We start from the raw sequence: 12966 nt of genomic DNA, 5'->3' as shown, positions 1-12966 counted from the left end.
CGCTTTCATCTACCACAGTATCACAGCCTTCTACAGAGAAGATGTCCAGTATCACGAAGCTAAACTTGCCTTTCGAGGTCATGGAGAGACAATTCTAGAACAGCCACATAATACTTTCGATCTATCCAAAAGGAATTGCAAGAGTTAAATTGTGGGCACCTATACTCAACTTCAGAACCCAAACCCGGTCTCCATCCACTGACATTCTCTTTCCAAATGTACACCATTTCTAGGAACTGCATGCTCTGCCTCAGCAGGTTAAGGGTTAAGGATGCTACTGTCAAGCTGATGGTTCAATGACTTGGGCGAGGCTGACAAAATCTAGAAAGTATATGTGGAGGTGGGAATCTAGAAGAGTTAGAGAGCCAGGGTAAGGAGACAAAGATACCCAGGGCCTGGAGCAGGCGGGGTCTTAGGTGGACGACCATTTGTACCACAGAAAGGCATTTGTGACATCACTGGACAAGCTCTTTCCACCTTGGTGGTCCTTTCCACTTTCATAGTTCCCAACAAGTGGCCACTAGTGTTAATGTCCATCCCTAGGAATCAAATGGACATGAGGGGGGTCATCTGCTCAAGAAAGAGGGGAACTACTAAAGCTTGGCAGTTAATTGGACACCAGGAACCAGCCATCCTGCCCCAGCAATGCCCTCTAATTGGATAATCACTTTGTTTTTTCACTGTGTCCTTTGCAGGGTCGCTCTAGTCTCAATGGCCTTACAGTTAAGGACCACCTCAGGTCATCTCTCATTTTTTTTTCTAAGGTGGATGATGACTAGTCTGGCAAAGAATGAGTCTCTTCAGCTCTTGTGCTGGATGTGGATCTATTTATCTATTTTTATCTCTATTAGAGGGAAGGGCAGGGGTAGGACTGTATCCCTCAAGCCAGCTACATATGGGCAGTTCTGTTTTTAAAAATGATGGAGAAAATAGAACATATTAGCCAAAGGGAAGCTTTATAGTGATTTCCACTATATGGTACTATGCTAGACCATCACTGTGTTACTGGGGACGGCCATGCTTTTGCAGCCCTGGGTAGAGGTGAAGCTGCAACGGGGGATGACAGGAGAGCAACAGGAGAGACTGTTTCACTCACACATGTATTAATTGGAAGTCAGACAGTTACATGCCACTTTACTTCAAAGAAGCTGACGAGGGAAAGATGGCTGTGTAAGTTATGATCGCTGATAACAGCATCACTGTCTCCTAAAGGAATCTTATCGGACGCAGCATAACGCAACAGCATCGCTAAGTCTCTTCAGGTGTTCAAGCTGTTTTAGATTTAAGAATTGGAAAAAAAATAGTAAAAATTGACCATGATTTAAATCTTTATGATGCCCCAGGAATATGCACACTTCCACACAATTGCTTTATAAGAATAGCAAAAGCAGACGGCATCAATTTAAGTTGAACATAGTAGATCATATTCAGTTTCACCACTCTGAGAAGGCAGGGGTTAAAGTTCACGAAGTCCTCAAATGCATTAGCCTGCTTGCCTCCTTACAACCAGCAGAGTCCCTGCCTTTCTTATGGAATGGATTCCGCCATACATGGAGCAGGAGGCTCGAAGATGGCTCTTTTGGACCCTACTTTGGCCTTGCTAGGATCTAAGTACTGGACATTGGCAAATTAACTCTACTAAATCGCAGCCTATCAACTACTATAATATAGATTCCGCATGTTTCCTACTTCACAGGAAGACTGCTACTCTAAGGAGTAACGTGGAAAACTTATAAATCACTGGTATTTCTATTCCCATAATTGTTATATGTATTCTAATTGTTAGTAATTAGACAATTAGTAATGCTTGATTTTTGTGATTGATTGTGTGAATGTGTGTGTGTATGTGTATGTGTGTGTATGTGTGTGTGTGTGTGTGTGTGTGTGTGTGTGTGTGTGTGTGTTGGGTGTGAGGAGATAGAAGGGTCACATGACATTGGATTGTAGCTCTCTGTGTTTATTAGATCTCCATATTCTGGTTCCTTTTTCATAGAACTATTGTTGTCTGATCTTATACAAAAGACACAGACCTCACTCATGCTGAGCTTGAACCACTCTTTTCTTTTTTAAGGTAAAGTTTACCTTTCATAAGTGTATTAGTTCCTCTGAAGACTGACACAGCTAAATAAGACACAATGCTTAACCCCTACACATGAGCCTGCATTTGAACCTGGGAAAGAATTCCTCTACAGAGAGAGGTGGTGGAGAGAGGGGAGAAGGTCCAAAACACTCGGCACAAAATCACCTCTGACCCAGGAGGAAAACAGTGAAGATGGGAAGGAACAACCAGTGACCACGAGAGTCAACATTTGCTGATGCTTTTGTCCCGTAAATAGAATACAAGAAAAATAGGCTGTAATATTTGCCTTCATAAAGGATTTAAATGCCATCTTAAGAAAACAAAACCACATAGGCTTGCGTTTGGTAACCGTATACATATAAATCACTTAAATTCATAAACCTTTAGGTCAAGGGCACACAGTTATTTGCAGGTGGAATCAGATTTGAATCAGGCTTTCTTGTTTAATTCAATACTTCTCCGTTCTGTAATATTTCAGGACACGTTGTTTCATCTTGTTTTCTTGTTGTAGTTAGAAATCTGCTCAAAAGCGGATTTGAGGTACATTGGTCTATGTAGAAATTTTATCTTTTCCCCTAATAATCTGTTGAGGCCAATATCCTTTCAGGGCAAGAGTTTGATTTGATTCCTATAGTTGTTATAATCTAGCTATAGAATTGGCAGTTCGGGATTGGGAGGCTGCCACTAGGGGGCGCAGGAGTTTGGGAGAGTTTTGGAGGGCTCTTTAGGAAGAAAGGGTTAGCTGTGGAGAATGGGGGGTTTGCCTTTTTCTAGCTTGGCAACTATAGAGAAAAATTCCTGGGGTGGGGTGGGGTGGGGACGACACTTTATGTATTTTAGGCATCTACTCCATAATTTAACTTAATTTGTTAGTAGCTGACTTCTGTCAGCTTGCATTTAGGGTTCAGGTTTGATAAGCCTCTTTTGAATGGTTAGGCACAGGAACACGGTGCTGTCGTCCAGATGAAACCAGAAAGATTCCCGGGGGGGGATGGATTGGAATGTAAGAAACCGGAAGATGAGGGGACGCAGGGTAGGCATAATTGAAGCCCACAGGAAGAGCAGTACCGTGGTCATACATGGTGTGGCGGGCTCCGCCCACCCCCTCATGTACCAGCTCATTTCCCTTTGTGGACGGGCTGGAATGAATTGCCTTAGTTCTTTGACTGTATTTTTGGTCAGGAAGTGTAGATTTGGTTTTCTGAGACCTTTACATAATACTTCCTCCATATTCTTTCAAACTTACTTACCATCTTAAAACAACCTCTTATTTCAAACAAGATGGCCACTTTCATTCTTTGGCACTAGCTCAGGGTAGAAGAGAAATCCTACCATATCCTATCCGCTCTTCCAAATTCTCTCCAAGCCCGAACTAATTTAAGTTCTATTCTGTTAAGGTTGCACAGTTCACAGGAGTTCTTTCTTCAGGCGCCCTCCCAATTGGTCTACAAAGATCTTTTCAATCTATAGTGTATCTTCTTCTTGTTGTTGTTTTTTCAGCTAGACTAAAAATTACTAGCTCAAGGATGAAGGCTCTCTTACAGCTTCTTACTTTATGTTCGGAAGAGTGTTGTCATGTTGGGTAAATCCTTGTTTAAGGTACCATCAGAGCAACTGCGCTGAAGATGACCAAAATCACGCTGAATGAGGGTGGATAGTAGGACTGCCCAGGACTCTGTGGACTGGGTTACAAGTCAGCTGTATCAGGAATTAGTTCTGAGGCCTTGGACAAGTCATTTCTTTGAACTTCTCAACAACAGCCTCCTCCATAAATGGGAATTACAGCACCTGCCTAGAATATTGTTTCCACATGTCTTCCTGCATTTGAAGCACATAGGAAAAGCTGGGTATATGATCCACTACAGAAGTAAAGTTATTGTTTGGTTACTGCTTGCTGTCATCATCATAATTACTGGTCCACCTTCATGTCTGGGCCCACATATTCTGGGTGTTGCACACAGTGTTTTAATGATGCTTAGTGTCTTCTATATAGTCCTGTTTTCCCTGGAACTTGTATTCTTCCTGTCTCTGCCTTCTCAATGCTGGATGGCAGGATTGTGCCATCATATTTAGCCTGGGGAGCAGATTTGAGAAGAGCAAGTGGGTGAGAGACAAGGGGCTTTAAAGCAATAGCATAAACTCAGCACACAGAGGAGAGAGCAAGAGGCTGGCTGTGTAGGAGGTCAGGCAGTGGGGAGGAAAAGAGGCTAAGAGCCACAGGGCACCTTGGGTTGGCCACAAATGCCTCAGTCCTGTCCTTGAGTCAGGAACCTTGGGATCAGGACAACTAATATTCTGTAACCATTTTAGCACGGTTAGCCAATAAGCAAACAATTTAAAGAAAAACAGCCAGAACCCTGCAATTTTAGAAAAGTATAAGGCAACCGGATCAAAGGAATGAGATCAAAAGCAGTGAATTTAGGAGCAAACAGGCAACCTTAAAAGTTCTGTGTGGGGTGAGGGGTGGGTCTTTTTCTTATCTCTGGATGAACATTTTTCTTCCTGAGTCTTCTTGAGATGAGGGGGACCAAGAACCACTGTTTACCACACAGACGTACGTACTTTAAATCATTTTATTCTCTCACCACATTACTGGGTTGGTGTTCTTTTTTCTTTTTTTATTTTATTTTATTTTTTGAGAGGAGGCAAAAGCTTAGATATCAGCAATTTGTTCAGGTGTTGCATTCTGGGCTTAGGACTGAGGAATTGCTTTTGGCCTCTTTCTAAAACTTGACCAAATGCTGTCATCTACCGAGAGCAACTAGGAGCAACTGTGGCCTGGCCTTCCTTTTGGTAGGTGGTAATTTGTACCCATGTTGGTAGTTATTTAGAGAGATGGACAATCCGATGATTCGAGTACGATTTTGGGAAGCATGAAGCAGGAGACGTTGTATAATGACCTCCTCTGCAAGTGAGAATTCTTTTGTGAAACCAAAAATCATAGTAGCCCAGAGACTTGCAGTGGAGTTTTCTTTGGTGGAGATATTTTTGGAGGCCTGACTGAGGTTCGTGAAGAGTTTCCTATCACCACTCGGCCAAAGCAACTTTTCAGCCTTCAGTGTTTTTCATGCAATTGCCAACGAGAAGTTATTTAATGCTGAAGCCTCCCAATTGTACAGATGGAAGTACAGAAAATATTTTTGGAATGGGAAAGGCCACCTGACCACACATTCTTAACCCCGTCCTTATGTTTCCTGCCAAAGATTTTGGCTTTCTTTTTTTTTTTTTTTTTTTTTTGTTTCTCTTCAGAAATTCATAGGGTCTTGAATTTGCTAACGTGGATAGTTTTATCTGCTTGCTGCGTAATTCGTTCCCAACTATAAGCTCGAACATGAAATGTGTCTGACTGAATTTTCTGACTGGTGGGTGAGCGGTGTCTTCAGAGTCTAGCCAGCATATGCTTTTGTAAATAAAGTCTCCTCAGAACACTGCACGTCAGTGTGGGTACTGTGTCTAGCTGTGCTCAGGCTAGGAGGGCAGAACGGACTAGCTGACACAGCATCTACCCAAAATGTTTACTGTCTGGCCCTTTGCAAGGAAAGTTTGCTATCTTTTCAACATGCATTTTCAATTTTGATGTGTCTCAGTGATTTCCTCATTTATCAAAACAAATACCCCACAGGTTTCAGGCTCCTGCCATTTACTAAGGACTGCCCTGGTAGCGAGAGTAAACCGAATGCAGGTGGGACCCGATGATGCCCTTTCCCTAGCCTCTGGGGAAGAGCTAGGGCTGGCTCTGTGCTTCGCTCCTGGCTCCTGCGGTGGGTGTCCCCTAACTCGCTCTGCCTGCTCAAGTCATGAGCATCGTTTCTGTGACCTCCACATTCTCCCCCAGTGCTTCGCTGTTGCTGAAGCGTAAGTGTTTATTGGGATGGTTCCCACTTCTCTGGCTTGCTATTCTTACACTTTTCAACTGGGGAAAAACATTTGTCATCTCCATTTCCTTTAGTTCTATAAAGGAAGTAAGCCAAACCAAATGGAAACCGGTTTATTTGCTTCCCCCTCCCATCCTCCCATCGTCCCTGCCTCCAGTTTTTGTATTATCTACAAACTTGGAAAGTAGATTTCATGGACTTATGACTTTTACATATAGCATTATTCTCAACTGTGGTTCTGAGATTGACCTTGGAGGGATTTCTCATCTCATTCTTTCTTCCATTCTGAGAAGTTTCCATCTGTGGATTCTCTGTGTTGCCCAAGGTAAAGCTTTCCAAATACTCCTTAATTCATCTCCAGTTCAACACTGCTTTGGGACATTTTTCCAAAGCGTTCTGGCTAGAATACCACTGAGAGCCTACAGATTTCTCTCTTCTGTTGGATCATTAACGATAGCAGAGGCTGCCAGCAGGATGCGAGCATCCTCTTTTGATGCCTTCCCATTAGATGGTGTGTTTTTAGACTCCTTCCTGTTAAACCCTCTGCAGATACTTCTCATAATAACAGTGAAGCTTCTCAGTTAGGCATGGTGGTGCAGGCCTGTAACCCCAGCAATCTGGGAGGCAGAGGCAGGCAGATCTCTGTGAGTTCGAGGCCAGCCTGGTCTACAAAGCATGTCCAGGATAGCTAAGGCTACACAGAGAAACCCTGTCTCAGAAAAAAAAAGTAAGGCTTCTCCTGTGCTCTTTTTACAGTAGAAGGTAAGAATGAATGCAGAGGCCCTCGGCTGGTCAACACGCAAAGATAAGAGACTGTGGCATGCTCAGTTCTAAATGGGACAGCTATGTCATAGCCCTAGCCCTAAAGCTCAGCAACCATATGAACAGAGGGGGTGGAAAGATTCTATGAGCCAGAGGTAGTGGACATCTGTGGTGAAACAGTACTTGGCTGACATAATAGAACCATTGCTCACATGAATTCATAGCAGCTGTGGCTTCATCCAGTAGACTCGCACAAGCTAGAATCCCAGAAGGATAAGGGGAGGGGCACATGAGGTCCTGCCACTAGCTGTAGAGATAGTTGGTAATTTATGGATCTTGAGAAAGCAAGAGTGAGTTTTCTTTAAGGATGTGGCCCCAGAGGCTACCTGCGCTCTAGTGCACTGTCCTACAACCGCGAATGGACTCACTGGGCTCATGAAGTTGAGAAGGAAAAGTGGTGAGGAAGGGGGATGGGTTTGAACAAAACTTATTATAGGCATGTATGAAATTCCCACAAAATAAAATAGTATCTCGGTAAATAAAAAAGAGAGAAGCTTCTTACTTTGTCATGCGCCAGAAGACCAAGTGAGAATGACCATGGATCCTGACAAGTGGGCATCCACCATGTGTCTGGAATGTTACAGACTTTTTTCTCCTTTGGTTCTCTATGGCTATGGTTTGGGAAGATTTCCTCCATGGACCATATGCTAAAAGTTGCTCACTATCCTGGGGGCAATGTTGGGAGGCAGTGGAATCTTTAAGAGGTGCAGCGTGGTGCGAGAAATTAGGACACAGCAAAGTGGACCTGAAAGGCTACTGAGACTTGCATCCTCCTTTTTTCTTCTTGGTTTTTGGCTGCCATGAGTGAACAATTTTCTTTGCCATGCACCTCGTCATGATACACGCAGGCCCAAAGCAACAGGGGCAGAGACAGATACTGAGATTTCTAAGACCATGAGTCAAAATAAAGCTTTGGTGTTTTTAAGTTGCCCATCTGAGGGTTCTATCACAGTGGTTAACAGCTAACCTGTCCATTCATTTGATATCTAAAAGATAAAAATAAAAGTGTCCAGTTTTATTGATAGCATTTTAATTTTGGATATGATTTTAGTTTAACTAGTAAGGAAATCGAGGTTTTTTTTTTTTTAAAGGTTAAGGTTGACTTATGAGGTGGCAAAACTGGAATTTATGTCCAAGTTGCTCTGATTCAAGCCTGACTGCCTTTACTGGCTTCTGTAGTGGCCTGAAGGGAGTAGGAGAAAGGGGTAGACACAGTGAAAAGAAAGGGATGGGGACAGGCTTGCAGATTAAGAGGAAGAAATGACTTAGCTTTCCCTTTCTCCAAGTAACTGTTTCAGCAGATTATCACCTATGAGCTGCCTCCCACCCCTAAAAATAAAAAAGACTTTTCTTCAAATAATCTATCTTCCTCACCTTCACCTCTAGTCCTTTTGAAAACTTCTGTGACCTTAGGGGCAATCCTGCTTGTGTGCTTCAAGGCCTTCATTGGCTGAGCTACAAGGAACACGTGCTACCGGCTCACTTTCAGTATAAAAATGTTAAACAAAGCAAATATGTCCCTGAAGCTATGGTTTGGTCAGTAAAAGGTAGATGTTCTTTGAAGGCAAAGATCAAACTTCATCTGGATTTGGTTGTGCCCATCTCTCGTGGCAATTTTGGAGAATGTGGCTGTTCCTCTCTTTAAGGATGTCAGCGTGGTCATTACAAATACTGATTCTAGAGTCACATTCAGATTGAGGAATAGTGAACTCTTTTTTAAATATATTATATAAATTCTTGCTATCATATGGGAAGAAAGGCCACATGATAGACTCTTCAGCTAGAGATGCACCATATGCTTCACCCTATAAAAAAGTACAGGTGAATTTCAACTAAAAAATGTGATGATTTATGAAGAATACTTAAACAATAAATAATTTAGGTTCTTCTTGCTTATGGTCTTGATCTCTGAATACATGTACACAACTCTGTAGACATGTACAGGTGGTACATAGATATAACTATTGAAATGCTTACTGAAAGCCAAGTGTGTGCCTAACTGTGCATATTAGTAGCTGGCTTCATATAGGTGACAGTGAAGCTACAAGAAAAGGTTACCCCTAAGACAGACGGCTGCAAGTGAAATACAAAAGTCTCATAAATTGGAAGCTAGCTAGCTGGCTGGAATACTTAGTAATAATTTGCATCAGGTTTTGTTGGCTTCAATGGCTTCTTTACAAGCAATGGCAAGCCCATGTAGTTAACACCAAGCAAAATTCAGTGAAGACAGATGTAACTCAGAAAAGGCCTCAGATTGCCTTGGCCTCAAGCTCCAACTCTGCTCCATCTGTGGGGTTTTTGAGCAAGCCTGTGTGACATCTCTCTACCTCAATTTCAACATCTGTGAAGCTGGGATAGTAATGTCAAAGGGTTACTGTGCAGATTATCGACTGCCCGATAACAACCATAGAGATTTCTCCTTGGGTCCAGATGTGATGGAAGGTAGGATGTCAGAAGGTATCTGCTCCCCATTTTTATTTGATTATATCAATGCTTTTAAGTCATGTATCCTGTGCCACAGAATCTGAGGACTTTCTGTACATGCGAGCAATGTGAGTGGTTCTCAACCTGTGGGTCATGACCCCTCTGGGGGGGGGTGTCACATATCAGATATCCTGCATATCAGATATTTATTATTATGATTCATAACAGTAGCAAAATTACAGTTATGAGGTAGCAATGAAAACCTTGATGGTTGGGGGTTAGCACAACATGAGGAGCCATAATAAAGGGTCACAACACTAGGAAGGGAGAAGACACTGGCTTAGGAGTAGAAGTCACTCTCTGACTCTGCCTATCCCAAATAAAAGCCACAGACAGCATTGCCTCCTATCGATGAGAACCTCCCTTCTACACACTGGCATCCATTAGAGATTCCATTTCACCTCTGTGTGTATAACATGGTCTTAGTAATCTGGGGAAAATAAGACACATTTTAAAACATCTGTGAGATCAACACAATTCAGCAGGTAAATTTGAAAAGCAGAGAGCTATTCCTGATGCACAATGGTAGTGGGTAAGAAAGACTTCAGACTGGGGTACATGAGGGTCCTGTGCGGGGAAGGGTCATCGGAAATAGCCTTTGGTGTAGGCTTCTTTTGTGGAAGAGCAGGAAGTAGCCAGGCACAATGGTAGGAGGGTCCCATGCAAATTCATAAGCTACAAGTAACTGGGTATTGCTCAAAGGCGGAGTTCAGTGCCATGAGGTGGGACCTGGTGAGAGATGAGGCTACCAGGATGGGCAGATGTTAGAGATAAACGGTGCTGTGTATTGTGCAATGGTATGTGGAGCTTATCCTCAAGTGACGACAAGCTACTGAAGGAGTTTTAGTCTTAGAACAGCATAGGCAGGTTTGCCAGAAAGATTCTCAGAAGCAGCATGGTGAACAAATATGGAGTAATAGGTGAACATCTGCTTCATGAACAACTGCTGTGACTTGTGTGTATGTGTGTGTGTGAATGTGTATATATATATACATATAAATCATATATAGTACATATGTATATATAATCTAATTTCTGTTTGTTTTTAATAACCCTATTAAAATGTACAAACCATTCTTCAATTTTTAAAAAAAATATATGACCTATGTGAAAACCCCAGCTCTCCCAATACTAAGCATGAGATCTTGTGCACCTTAGTTTAATATCCGGGTGCTTCATTTCATCTAATAACCCTTACTCTGTACATGTGTTTGGGTAGGGTTTGTGCACATGTGTATGAAGGTGCATACTCATGCAGGCCATAAGAGGACAGTCCAGGTTTTCAAAGCTTAGAAGTTGGAAGTATTCTGCCTGTTGGAATGTCATACGAACTGGGACCTAGGCTAGCATGCTAATTTCTGGAAAGCAGCATTATGCCTTATTTATCTTCTCACCACCGAGGGCCTATCATTTGACTGCGCAGCAGGTATTAATGACATTCAACTGATTGCTGCAATGAACCAGGCTCCTAGCTCCTGCTTACACTTTGCTGTACAATTCCCGTGCTACAGCCCAGTGCATGTGAGTCCGTGAAACTGGGGATTAGATTGTGTCACTTGCTTTCTTGCCTACGATTCCCCTAAATGTTCTCCTGATCCTTAGAAGCCAAAGCTCCCCTGGGACTCTGCTTCACCCCATGACCTCATTCCATTCCTCCCTGTAGCCAAATGAGCCTCTTTCGGGGTCCTACAACACAACAGGCTCATTTTTCCCTTAGAGTTTTTGCATAACTTGCCTTTTGTACAGAAAGCCTCTTTCTCTTGGTAACACATTCTGAGCACTGGTCATCATTTGGATTTTGGTTTAAATGACATCACCTTAGAGTGTGTGTCCAGAGAGGTCACCAAGGTGTCTTTTATCACACATTTTAACTTTTGTACCCAAGCACTTATTACCATCGTTTCTTGCTTATTTTTGTTTTGTGTGTACATGTTTATCTTTTTTCCCTTCTCTTTTCTTCCTGTCCCTTTCTTTGTATTATTTAGTATCTCTTTGGTGTCAGTTACCAGCCTAGCACTGGAATTAGAGTAGTAAAGAAAGGCCGTGCCATCATGGATAGACAATTAACAAATGAATATATGATGTATCAAATACGCCTGTAAGTCAAATACCAGAATTAAAGGGCTAGAGAATGGTTGGGGAGGGGTACCTGCTTTTCATGGCATGGTCAGGAAAGCTCTCTCTGATGTGTGCTATTAGGATACGGTTCTAATGTATGTACTTTTGGTCCATTCATCACAGTGATTCCCAGTGAGTTGACATATATGAGTAGTTGGGCATATTGCTCTGTTAGCATGACCAATGCTATACTTATCCCTTTGGTTTCCTAAATAGACTGCGAGTTTCATCAATAAGCAATGAATCTTCTTCCCCACCATCCTCAGCATCTCACACAGGATCTATTGCAGCAGGGCTGGTAGAATAAAGGAAGAAGAAAAAGAGGATCACCATGAACCAGGCTGTCACAACAGACTCAGAACACCTTGGAAACTACTGCCTGAGCAGTCAACATGTGCTTCTAAGAATCATGGGAATTCATCTCACAGAATAAATTTTACCTGTAACATGTGCCAATGGCATCTAAATTTTTATTCATTTTTTTTGGCAAAACTAATTTTTCTCATGTCAAGGTTTGGCTCTCTTTCTTCCTTGACCGATTCTTGATAGTCCAGGATATTTATTATATCCTTTAATAAGTTAGAAAGTCTAACAGACCAATAAGCAGCTAGATCTTACAGGCTCCTAGGAAGGTGGATTTGGGCACTAAACAAAACCAGACTAACTGAACTAACTGTAGCCCTGGACATTTCAGCACATCTCTGTCTCAAATTGAATGAGCATTTCTGAACTATGACGACAAAGTGATGGAGACAAGCAATGACACCAACATTGAAGGGGTCACCAACAGTTCACAGCAAAGTGGTCCCCATGGCAGTCCCATGACTCATGCATGATTTGAGCACAGATACATTCACTCCCTTTCCTCAAATAGAAAACCAAGTCACAGCCATATTTGTTAGTAGCCAGCAGGATAAATTGCAAACATTATAATGTCAAGCATCAGAAATAGAACCTTAGGTTTTTCCCTTGATTGCATGCAATTAATTTGCATCACAAAGCATTTTCAAGGTTATACCTAGGGAAGAAAATCTTCATGGTGGCAAAAACTGCATGATGTACACATATATACATGCAGCAAACACTGATACACATCAAAAAGAAATATATATAAAAGTACCCTGTTTGTCCATAGCCTCTGGTGCATCCCTCTCACCTTAGTGTTTGACAAGTGCCAGTTCAGAAATTCATTGTTTCTGAAAGTACTAAGCTTGTGTGTGTGCACATGTGTGTGTGTGCATGTGTGTCTGGGTATGTGTGTGTGTGTGTGTGTGTGTGTGTGTGTGTGTGTGTGTGTATGTGATCAAAGCAGTACTCTGAAAGCATTACACATGACATTATCTTCTTGGAAAGTGAGAGCACTCATTGGGATGGTTAAAAGAGTTAAGAAAAGTGAAAACCCCCTAATAATTTTCAGTTGGGGAATTGTTAAGTACATTCAGGAACAGTAATCAGCTGTTAAAAAGGCGATATGGAGCTCTACACACTATTATAAACACATGAAATAAAACCTGGTTAAAGGTTCTGAGCATGCCTAACATCCCATTTAAAAACCAAATCCTAAGTGTGTAGATGGGTTTATATAGC

The 12966-nt window shown here is 42.1% G+C and overlaps 1 protein-coding gene across 6 annotated transcripts in view; it reads right to left on the bottom strand.

The window, feature by feature from the left end:
• Window positions 1-12966, bottom strand: part of ADAMTSL1 (ADAMTS like 1) — an 888380-nt gene that overhangs the window by 70778 nt on the left and 804636 nt on the right. The gene's annotated exons all lie outside the window — the stretch shown is intronic.

Source organism: Acomys minous (genome assembly GCF_964271855.1).
Source record: "Acomys minous genome assembly, chromosome: 1".
NCBI lineage: Eukaryota > Metazoa > Chordata > Mammalia > Rodentia > Muridae > Acomys > Acomys minous.
This window is presented reverse-complemented; position numbering and strand designations above follow the sequence as displayed.